Below are 10,897 nucleotides of genomic sequence, written 5' to 3'. Positions count from 1 at the left end.
GATGAGACATGCGCGGGAGGACGTAGAAGGTGATCTTCTTGGTGTGCAGGGCACCGATCCGTACTTCCACAGGCTTGGTGATCAGTGAGACGGTGTCAGAGAGGGGTCTCCCATCTACAGAGGCGATCACCAGCGGTTTCTCTAGTGGGAGGACAGGCACCTGGTACTTATCCACCGTGGCCTGCTGGATGAAGTTGCCTGCTGCTCCGGAATCAAGATACGCCTCTGCCGTGAACCGGGTCTCTTCTGTAGTGACTTGAATAGTCCAGGTAACGGAGTCTGAGAGTGTCCCAGCACCTAGGGTGGCCTCTCCTACCAAGCCTAGGCTTTGGAGTTTCCCGGCTTCTCGGGACAAGAGCGTAGCAGGTGTGAGCCATCACCGCAGTAGAAGCAGAGACCCTTTGCTAGTCGTTCTGCTCGGCGTTGCTCCGGCTGCCTCAGGCGGTCAATCTGCATGGGCTCGTAGGTAGACGCGCCAGGGGGCGCCGACTGAGGAGCGTTGGACTTCTGTGGTGGGGAAGAGTGCCGTATTGGACGCCTCTCGCGGGACACCTCTTTGGATCGTTCCTGAAAGCGAAGATCCACGCGAGTCGCCAGAGCAATCAGGGCATCCAAGGTGGAAGGCACGTCACGACCAGCCAACTCATCTTTAATGCGAGCAGAGAGTCCTTCCCAGAAGGCGGCGGTTAGGGCCTCGATGTTCCACCCGAGTTCCGAGGCCAAGGTGCGGAAACGAATGGCGTATTGGCCCACCGTCAGAGTCCCTTGACGTAGCCGGAGAAGGGATGAAGCAGAAGCGGCGGTGCGTCCGGGCTCGTCAAAGGTGTTACGGAAAGCCCGCAGGAATTACTGGATATCAGTGGTCGCCGGATCCTCCTTCTCCCACAAGGGGTTCATCCAGGCCAGTGCCTCTCCCTCTAGATGGGACATCATGAACGCGACCTTGGCTTGGTCGGAGGCAAAAAGGTGCGGCAGCAGCTGGAAATGGAGAGAGCATTGGTTTATAAATCCCCTGCAGGTCTTGGGATCTCCAGCGTACCGGGGTGGTGAGGCCAAACGAAGCTTGGAAGCATCCGAGGAGACTGCCACGGGAGCTGCGGCCGTGGATTGTGCAGTGAGATCCTGAGATGCCACAGGCGTGGCCGCTGCTTGTAGCGCGTTCAGACGGGTATCCACAGAAGACATGAAGTTCAGCATGCGGGTCTGGGTCTCGTGCTGTCGTGTGAGTTCCTGCTGCAGGGCCGCTAGTGCTTCGGCGGGATCCATGGCCTGTTCTAGCTGTAACGTCCGGGTGGTGGAACCTCTGGACCGTACACCGGTTTCCCCTGAGGAGGCAGCCAGGCAGGTCACCCCGCCAGAGGGTCTGGGTGCACGGCAGCCGAAGCACTATTGGTAGCCGGACAGTCCGTAGGGGAGCAGGAAAGGTGGATGGAGTTATGGACGGTAGTCCGGGTGACGAAGCTCAGAGTCCGAGGCCAGGTGGTAAGGTCAGGCGGGATCCGGAACCTGCTGAGCGATGGTACGGGTCACCAAACGGAGCCAGGGACTGGAGACTGGCGGAGCTGCAGAGATGGTGGAACATCCGCCGAGGTCACCGTGAGGGTACGGGAATGAGCGTGGTTCGGAGCGGCTGGCGTGGCAGGACAGGCTCTACGAGACAGGACAGGGTTAAAGCAGGCAAAGCACAAGGCAAAGCAATAGGGACCTGAACACTAGCTTGCTAGACACGTAGAACAGGCGACGCCCTCCAGGCAGGAAGCTCCTAATATAGCTGACCCTGGCTGATGCAATATCCTGTTTAGGGAGTGCTGGGCCTTAAAGAGGAGGTCAGTGACCGCGCGTGCGCCCTAATGCACGTGCGCGACGCCCGGGTGCCGGAGGCGAGAGCAGGGAGCGGTGCCGAGGAGGACGTGTGACTGGAGGCAGGAGGCCCGGGGACCGGAGCGGTGAGTGAGGAACGACGTCGGGACCCGGGGAGCGTGACAACCCCAGCTCATCCCGTGCCCTGGTGCAGTGGCAAACGGGGTAATAAATCGGGTTGATACTAGCTGTAAAGTCACCTGAGATCAAGCCCAGCAGTTTGTGATGTCATGGCGTCTATTAGATACCCAACATCATAAACTATCAGTACTAACAAAAAAAAAAAAATCGACAAAAGAAATTTATTTGAAAAAACAGTCCCCAAAACATTTCCTCTTTCACCAATTTATTGTAAGAAAAAAAATAAAGGGGTCCCACGACGACTCTGGACTGTCTAGAATATGGGGGGGAGACACTCAGGGAACGTATCCCCCATTTTCTAGGAGTGCGGACCCTTCATGTGAGTAGTGTGGGTGCAATGAATCTGCACTCACTCTTCTCAGGTCCACAGCAGCAGAGTACATGTCGTAATGGTTGCTACCAAAGGTGCAATGCCCTGCTCATGAGGTAAGGGCATGCCTAATCAGGAGAACTACTGTAGAGGAAGCTCTGCTCACTGGTATATAGGTGCTCAGAGGTAATAATAGATAAAATTAGTGAGTAACCTCGGCACTCTAAATCTCCCAGACTAAGTCAGTAAGTCACAACGGATAGTAATGCAAAATCACTCTTTATTGGTCCGTATTAAGAAAAAAAATTTTTTCATAAGCATATATGTTTTTGTCCAAAACAAGTTACAAATGACGTTTCGGCCTGAGCCTTTGTCAGATTGGACTTATCTGCATGTAATCATGAAAAATGACAATAATCAGTATCACATAAGAGTGAGAGAACAATAACATAAACTCGAACAATGTAGAGGTACAATTGGGATGCAGCAAAAAAATTGCAACACAGCAAGAAATGAAACACATGATACAAATGTCATAATACAGTACAAGGACAATATAGTAATGACAAATATGGCGTCAGAGTAGGCTTAGACAGCTCTGGTACGAAAGAGATGTCAATCATAAAGTAACATGTGCAGTAGGTGTAGAGCTACAGTATGCATGGCAGAGCTAATGGGTAGACCGACCATAGAAAAAGAACGGAGAAAAAGTGGAGAAAAAATTGAGAAAAAGTGGAGAATAAGTGGAGAATAAGTGGAGAAAAAGTGGAGAAAAAATGGAGAAAAAGTGGAGAAAAAGTGGAGAAAAAGTGGAGAAAAGGTGGAGAAAAGGTGGAGAAAAAAATGGATAAAAAGTGGATAAAAAGTGGATAAAAAGTGGAGAAAAAGTGGAGCACCCTTTGGTGCCTTTCATGTGGCACTAAGGGGTGCTTAGCTTTGTATTTAGCCAAAAAAATGAAAAAAAAATGACGTAGGGTTCCCCCTAGTTTTGTAGCCAGCTAGGGTAAAGCAGACGGCTGCAGCCTGCAGACCACAGCTGGCAACCTCACCTTGGCTGGTAATCCATAACTGAGGGCACCCCACGCTGTTATTTTAAATTAAATAAATAATTAAAAAAAAAACACGTAGGGGTCCCCCAAAATTGGATCACCAGCCAAGGTAAAGCAGACAGCTGGGGCCTGATATTCTCAGACTAGGGAGGTCCATGGTTATTGGACTCTCCCCAGCCTAAAAATAGCAGGCCGCAGCCGCCCCAGAAGTGGCGCATCCATTAGATGCGCCAATCCTGGTGCTTCGCCCCAGCTCATCCCGCACCCTGGTGCGGTGGCAAACGGGGTAATATATGGGGTTAATACCAGATGTGTAATGTCACCTGGCATCAAGCCCTGGGGTTGGTGAGGTCAGGCGTCTATCAGATACCCGACATCACCAACCCAGTCAGTAATAAAAAAAAATAGACGACAAACACATTTTTATTTGAAAAAACACTCCCCAAAACATTCCCTCTTTAACCAATTTATTAGAATGAAAAACAAATCCAGGTCTGCTGTAATCCAAGGGGTTGCCATAATGATCCACACTGTCCCAGTCAATGAAGAGCAGGATGTTCCCCATTGGCTGGGAGAGCAGTGCAGTGACCTGAGCTAACATCAATGGGTCAGCCCAGGTCACTGCAGGGCATGACAAGTGCTGCTGTCAGCGAGGTACATTACCTGCGCTGATCTCCAGCACTGCTGACAGCCCCTGTCACTGAGTTCAATGACCGCCGCCTTCACAGCCAAGAATCGCGAGAGGCCCGTGACGTCACCGCTAGTCAGTCTCGGGTCAGAAGCGAGAGAAGGTGATGTGACAAGCAGCGGCCATGGAGGACAGTGACAGCGCAGGTAAGCCGAGCGGGACCATGTGTGTGTGTGTGTGTGTGTGTATGTGTGTACAATACATGGAGGGGGCGGAGCGAGCTGAGCGGGGAAGTGTGGGCTTCCTGCACGTAACTAGGATAAACATCGGGTTACTAACCAAAGCGCTTTGCTTGGATACCCGATGTTTATCTTGGTTACCAGCTTGTGGCAGGCTGCCAGCGATGGCTCCTGCACACTGTAGCTGTAAAAAGCCCTGCTTTTTGCTGCTAGAACCGTTCTCGAACGTATCTAGAACTATCGAGCTTTTGCAAAAAGCTCGAGTTCTAGTTCGATCTCGAACAGCCCCCAAAATCACTCGAGCCTAGAACTGGAGAACCGCGAACCGCGCTCAACTCTAGTGATGACTAGTGATGAGCGAGTACTAAAATGCTCGTGTGCTCGAGGCTCGGGCCGAGCATCCCAAGATACTCTTGTACTCGGCCCGAGCACCGAGCCCAATGTTAACCTATGGGAGACCCGAGTATTTTTATGAAATGTCCCCCGGCAGCATGTATAAACCATAAAACTGTAAATTAAAAAAAAAACGTGCGTGTGTGTGTAAGCGTGCATATATATATACACGCGGAGTGGAGTGCGGGAGGGGCCGTAGCTGAGCGGGGAAGTGTCGGGCTAAAGGCACGGTCATGCTGTGAGGGCCGGCCAATCACTGCAATTCCTCAAGTAACATGGCTGTGGCATTGCAGTGGTCTGCCAGCCAATCCCTGCATAAGGGCTGGCTCTAAAAAGAGCGCCAACATGAAAATCACGAGTACAGCACGAGTATCGTGAAATTACTCGGTCCCCGCCGAGTAGCCCGAGTACAGTGATACTCGTGCGAGTACCGAGTAGTAACAAGCATACTCGCTCATCACTAGTGATGACCACTACATTATGAAACCTAATGGAAAGTTACTGTGTATTGGCTAGCAGAGCAGAATTGTGACTGACGGGGCCTTTTTATTGCTGAAGGAAAGTATTTTTGGTTAATGAAACATTTACAATTTTTATTACATATTTTACCAGTTTTATTCCTACAAAGGGATTTTGCTTAAATTGAAGTTTACATTGAATGTGTTACTTTTTTCTACATAGTTTAGTCGTTTGCTTTTGTATTTATGGGAACTATAAATTTTGAAACAAACAGGATTTTTATATTATGGGATTATGTTTTCTGCTAAAATGGTCAATAAAAAAGAAACCCAAAATCGTAGTTCTCTTGGTGATGGAAGCCAAAATGTATTGTCATTTGGCAACGAAACCAAGAATGTCATATATTACAAGTCGATAGGAAATTACTTCAACACCAAAAACAGATTAGTTTTACTGGGGATTGAACCCAGGACCTTCTGTGTGTAAAGCAGATGTGATGACCACTACACTAAGAAACCTTTGAAATCCTGCAAAATAATGGCAATTAGACACGAGTTTTGACCGCCAGGGAAAAAAAAACAAATTCGTAGCTCTGTTGGTGATGGAAGCCAAAACATCCCGTCATTCGGCAACAAAGCCAAGAACTTCATATATTGCAGGTTGATAGGATTCTATTTCAACACCCTGAACAGATTGGTTTTACTAGGGATTGAACCTAGGACCTTCTGTGTGTTAAGCAGAAGTGATGACCACTACACTATAAACCTAATGGAAAGCTACTGTGTATTGGCTAGCAGAGCAGAATTGTGACTGACGGGGCCTTTTAATTGCTGAAGGAAAGTATTTTTGGTTAATGAAACATTTACAATTTTTATTACATATTTTACTAGTTTTATTCCTTCAAAGGGATTTTGCTTAAATTAAAGTTTATATTGAATGTGTTACTTTTTTCTACATAGTTTGGTCTTTTGCTTTTGTATTTATGGGAACTATATTTTTTGAAACAAACAGGATTTTTATAATATAAGAATATGTTTTCTGCTAAAATGGTCAATAAAAAAGAAACCCAAAATCGTAGTTCTCTTAGTGATGGAAGCCAAAATGTATTGTCATTTGGCAACGAAACAAAGAATTTCATATATTACAAGTCTATAGGAAATTACTTTAACACCGAAAAAGGATTGGTTTCACTGGGAATTTAACCCAGGACCTTCTGCTTGTGAAGCAGACGTGATGACCACTACACTATGAAACCTGTGAAATCCTGCAAAGTAATGGCAATTAGAGACGAGTTTTGACCGCCAGGGGAAAAAAAAAATAATTCGTACTTCTGTTGGTGATGGAAGCCAAAACATCCCATCATTCGGCAACAAAGCTAAGAACTTCACATATTGTAGATTAATACGGTATTATTTCAACACCAAGAACAGATTGGTTTCGCAGGGATTTGAACCCAGGACCTTCTGCGTGATAAGCAGATGTGATGACCACTACACTATGAAACCTGCTGGAAAGATATAGTGTATTAGCTAGCAGAGCAGAATTGTGACTGACGGGTCCTTTTTTTTTGCTGAAGGAAAGTATTTTTGGTTAATGAAACATTTACAATTTTTTTTCAAATTTTACCAGTTTTATTCCTACAAATGGATTTTGCCTAAATTGAAGTTTATATTGAATGTGTTACTTTTTTCTACATAGTTTGGTCTTTTGCTTTTGTATTTATGGTAACTATATATTTTGAAACAAACAGGATTTTTATAATATGGGATTATGTTTTCTGCTAAAATGGTCAATAAAAAAGAAACCCAAAATCGTAGTTCTCTTGGTGATGGAAGCCAAAATGTATTGTCATTTTGCAACGAAACCAAGAATTTCATACATCACAAGTCGTTAGGAAAATACTTCAACACTGAAAACGGATTGGCTTCACTGGGGATTGAACCAAGGACCTTCTGCTTGTGAAGCAGACGTGATGCCCACTACACTATGAAACCTGTGAAGTCCTGCAAAGTAATGGCAATTAGAGATGAGTTTTGACCGCGATGAAAAAAAAACAAATTAGTAGTTCTGTTGGTGATGGAATCCGAAACATCCCGTCATTCAGCAACAAAGCCTAGAACTTCACATATTGTAGTTTATTAGGGTATTATTTCAACACCAAGAACAGATTGGTTTTACTGGGGATTGATCCCAAGACCTTCTGCATGTTAAGCAGACGTGACGACCACTACACTATGAAACCTGAGGGAAAATTATAGTGCATTGGCTATTAGAGCAGAATTAAGACTGATGGGGCCTTTTTATTGCTGAAGGAAAGTATTTTTGGTTAATGAAACATTTACAATTTTTATTACATATTTTACCAGTTTTATTCTTACAAAGGGATCTTGTTTAAATTGAAGTTTAAATTGAATGTGTTACTTTTTTCTACAGAGTTTGGTCTTTTGCTTTTGTAATTATGGAAACTATATATTTTGAAACAAACAGGATTTTTATAATATGTGATTATGTTTTCTGCTAAAATGGTCAATAAAAATGAAACCCAAAATCGTAGTTCTCTTGGTGATGGAAGCCAAAATGTATTGTCATTTGGCAACAAAACCAAGAATTTCATATTTTACAGGTTGATAGGAAATTACTTCAACACCGAAAACGGATTGGTTTCACTGGGGATTGAACGCAGGAACTTCTGGGTGTGAAGCAGAAAAGTTTGTGATTTCTTCTGGTGGACTAACCCAAATCAGTTGCATGTCATCCAGGTATCTGCCATACCAAAGGATGCTACTGCTGCTGCTGCTGAATGGGTTGGCATCACCGTATAAAAACTGTTCCTCCCACCTCGCCATGACAATATTAGCCAGCGAGGGGGAGAATCGAGCTCCCATACTGACTCCCCTACACTGCAAAGAATACTGTCCATCAAAGGTAAAATAATTGTGTTGTAAGAGAAACTGTACAGCCATCAAAATAAAATCCTTAAGTTCAGTTTCATAAGTGCTGAATCTGTCCAGATGTTGTGACAGAGATCTTATTGCCATATTGTGTGGTATTGAAGGGTACAATGAAATTACATCGCATGAGAGCCATCGATAGTTTTTTTGCCAATGAAATTTATCTAATGCTTTGACAATCTCTTTCGTGTCTTTGATAAAACCTGGGATGTTATAAACCAATGGTTGCAAAAATTGATCCACCCGACCTCCTAATTTTTCCCCCAAAGACCCTATACCGGAGACAATGGGCCTGAGGGGGGGAGGAAAAATGTTTTTATGTATTTTAGGTAATGAATGGTAAATTGGTACCACAGGAAATGACACAAATAGATTGTCTTTTATTTTACTATCAATGGCTCCCATACAAACACCCTCTTCCAAGATTTTTAACATAAGAATATTGTAATGGTCAGTAGGATCCTTTCGTAGTTCCATATAGGTATCCGGGTCCTGTAGATCAGAGAGAGTTAATTTCTTATATAGGCCAGAGTCGAGCAGGACAATCAACCCCCCTTTATCTGCTTGTCTGATCACTATGTTAGTATTATGAATTAGATCAGACAATGTGGTTCTTTCTCCTTCTGTGAGATTATCTCTGTGGGGGGAGAGTATCCTGCTCAGCTCTGTTAATTCTTGGACTATCAGTTCTTGAAAAGTGTCCATTATCATTAGTCGTGATTGAACTGGATAATATGTCTAATTAGACAACTGAATTTTTGATCTAATGTCTTCAGAGTAAAATTGCTGATTCTGGTCCGACTGGAGTAGACGGAGGTCCATGATGGCTTTTTGTTCTTGGAACAATGGGTAGTCATTTGCAATATAAGGTTTATCAGTTGGTACAATAGTCTCTCGGATATTTTCTGTTGTCTCTGTATCTTGAAAGAAGTGTCGCTTTAATGTTATATTTCTGGCTAATTTTTTCAGGTCTAAGATGGTATGGAAGACAACAAAATTAGTATTAGGTGATAATCCCAAGCCCTTGCTTAATAGTGAAATTTGATTCTCTGAAAGGATATAAGCAGATAGGTTCCAGACTGGCACATTATCTAATTGTAATTTCGGGCTCCTTTTATGTTTTTTATATGAAATCCTGCGAAGTAATGGCAATTAGAGACAAGTTTTGGCCACCAGGAAAAAAAAAAACAAATTCGTAGTTCTAATGGTGATGGAAGCCAAAACATCCCATCATTCGGCAACAAAGCCAAGAACTTCATATATTGCAGGGCGATAGGGTGTTATTTCTACACCAAGAACAGATTGGCTTCACTGGGGATTGAAGCCAGTACCTTCTGCGTGTTAAGCAGATGTGATGACCACTACACTATGAAACCTGCTGAAAAGTCATAGTGTATTGGCTAGCGCAGCAGAATTGTGACTGACGGGGCCTTTTTATTGCTGAAGGAAAGTATTTTTGGTTAATGAAATATTTACAATTTTTATTACATATTTTACCAGTTTTATTCCTACAAAGGGATTTTGCTTAAATTAAAGCTTATATTGAATGTGTTACTTTTTCTACATAGTTTGGTATTTTGCTTTTGTATTTATGGGAACTATATATTTTGAAACAAACAGGATTTTTATAATGTGGGATTATGTTTTCTGCTAAAATGGTCAATAAAAAAGAAACCCAAAATCGTAGTTCTCTTGGTGATGGAAGCGAAAATGTATCGTCATTTGGCAACAAAGCCAAGAATTTTATATATTGCAGGTTGATAGGAAAATATCTCAACAACGAAAACAGATTGGTTTCACTGGGGATTGAACCCAGGACCTTTCTCATGTGAAGCAGACGTGATGACCACTACACTAAGAAACCTGTGAAATTCTGCAAAGTAAGGGCAATTAGAGATGAGTTTTGACCGCCAGGTAAAAAAAACAAATTTGTAGCTCTGTTGGTGATGGAAGCCAAAACATCCCATCATTCAGCAACAAAGCCAAGAACTTCATATATTGCTGGTTGATAGGGTATTATTTCAACACCGAGATCAGATTGGTTTCACTGAGGGTTAAATCTAGTACCTTCTGCGTTTAAAGCAGACATGATTATCACTAAACTATGAAATCTGACAAAAAGTTATAGAGTATTGGCTATCGGAGCAGAATTGTGACTGACGGGGCCTTTTTATTGCTGAAGGAAAGTATTTTTGATTAATGAAACATTTACAATTTTTATTACATATTTTACCAGTTTTATTCCTACAAAGGGATTTTGTTTAAATTGAAGTTTATATTGAACGTGTTACTTTTTCTACATAGTTTGGTCTTTTGCTTTTGTATTTATGGGAACTATATATTTTGAAACAAACAGGATTTTTATAATATGGGATTATGTTTTCTGCTAAAATGGTCAATAAAAAAGAAACCCAAAATCGTAGTTCTCTTGGTGATGGAAGCCAAAATGTATCGTCATTTGGCAACGATGCCAAGAAATTTATATATTGCAGGTTGATAGGAAATTATCTCAACATTGAAAACAGATTGGTTTCACTGGGGATTGAAGCCAGGACCTTTTGCATGTGAAGCAGATGTCATTTCCACTACACTAAGAAACCTGTGAAAAGTAATGGCAATTAGAGACGAGTTTTGACTGCCAGGGAACTAAACCAAAATTTGTAGTTCTCTTGGTGATGGAAGCCTAAACGTACTGTTATCCGGCTATGAAGCTAAGAACTTCATATGTAGAGATGAGCGAACCGGCTGCGGTTCGGCTCGCCGAACCGAGGTCTGGTTCAAGTTCGTTTCAGCAAACCGGTTCGGCGAACCGCTCGAACCCCATAGGAAACAATGGGAGGCACTCACAAACTCATAAATACACATTA

At 43.4% G+C, this 10,897-nt stretch overlaps 1 non-coding gene across 1 annotated transcript; it reads right to left on the bottom strand.

Annotated features, from left to right (window-relative positions):
• Nucleotides 1-6,511: 6,511 nt before the first annotated feature.
• Nucleotides 6,512-6,584, bottom strand: TRNAD-AUC (transfer RNA aspartic acid (anticodon AUC)). Its single transcript has one exon. It is a non-coding gene; the product is annotated as a tRNA-Asp (tRNA).
• Nucleotides 6,585-10,897: the final 4,313 nt, after the last annotated feature.

The sequence above is a fragment of the Anomaloglossus baeobatrachus genome, chromosome 2 (assembly GCF_048569485.1).
Source record: "Anomaloglossus baeobatrachus isolate aAnoBae1 chromosome 2, aAnoBae1.hap1, whole genome shotgun sequence".
Taxonomy (NCBI): domain Eukaryota; kingdom Metazoa; phylum Chordata; class Amphibia; order Anura; family Aromobatidae; genus Anomaloglossus; species Anomaloglossus baeobatrachus.
The sequence above is the reverse complement of the archived record's forward strand: the minus strand, read 5'-3'. Positions and strand labels throughout refer to the sequence as shown.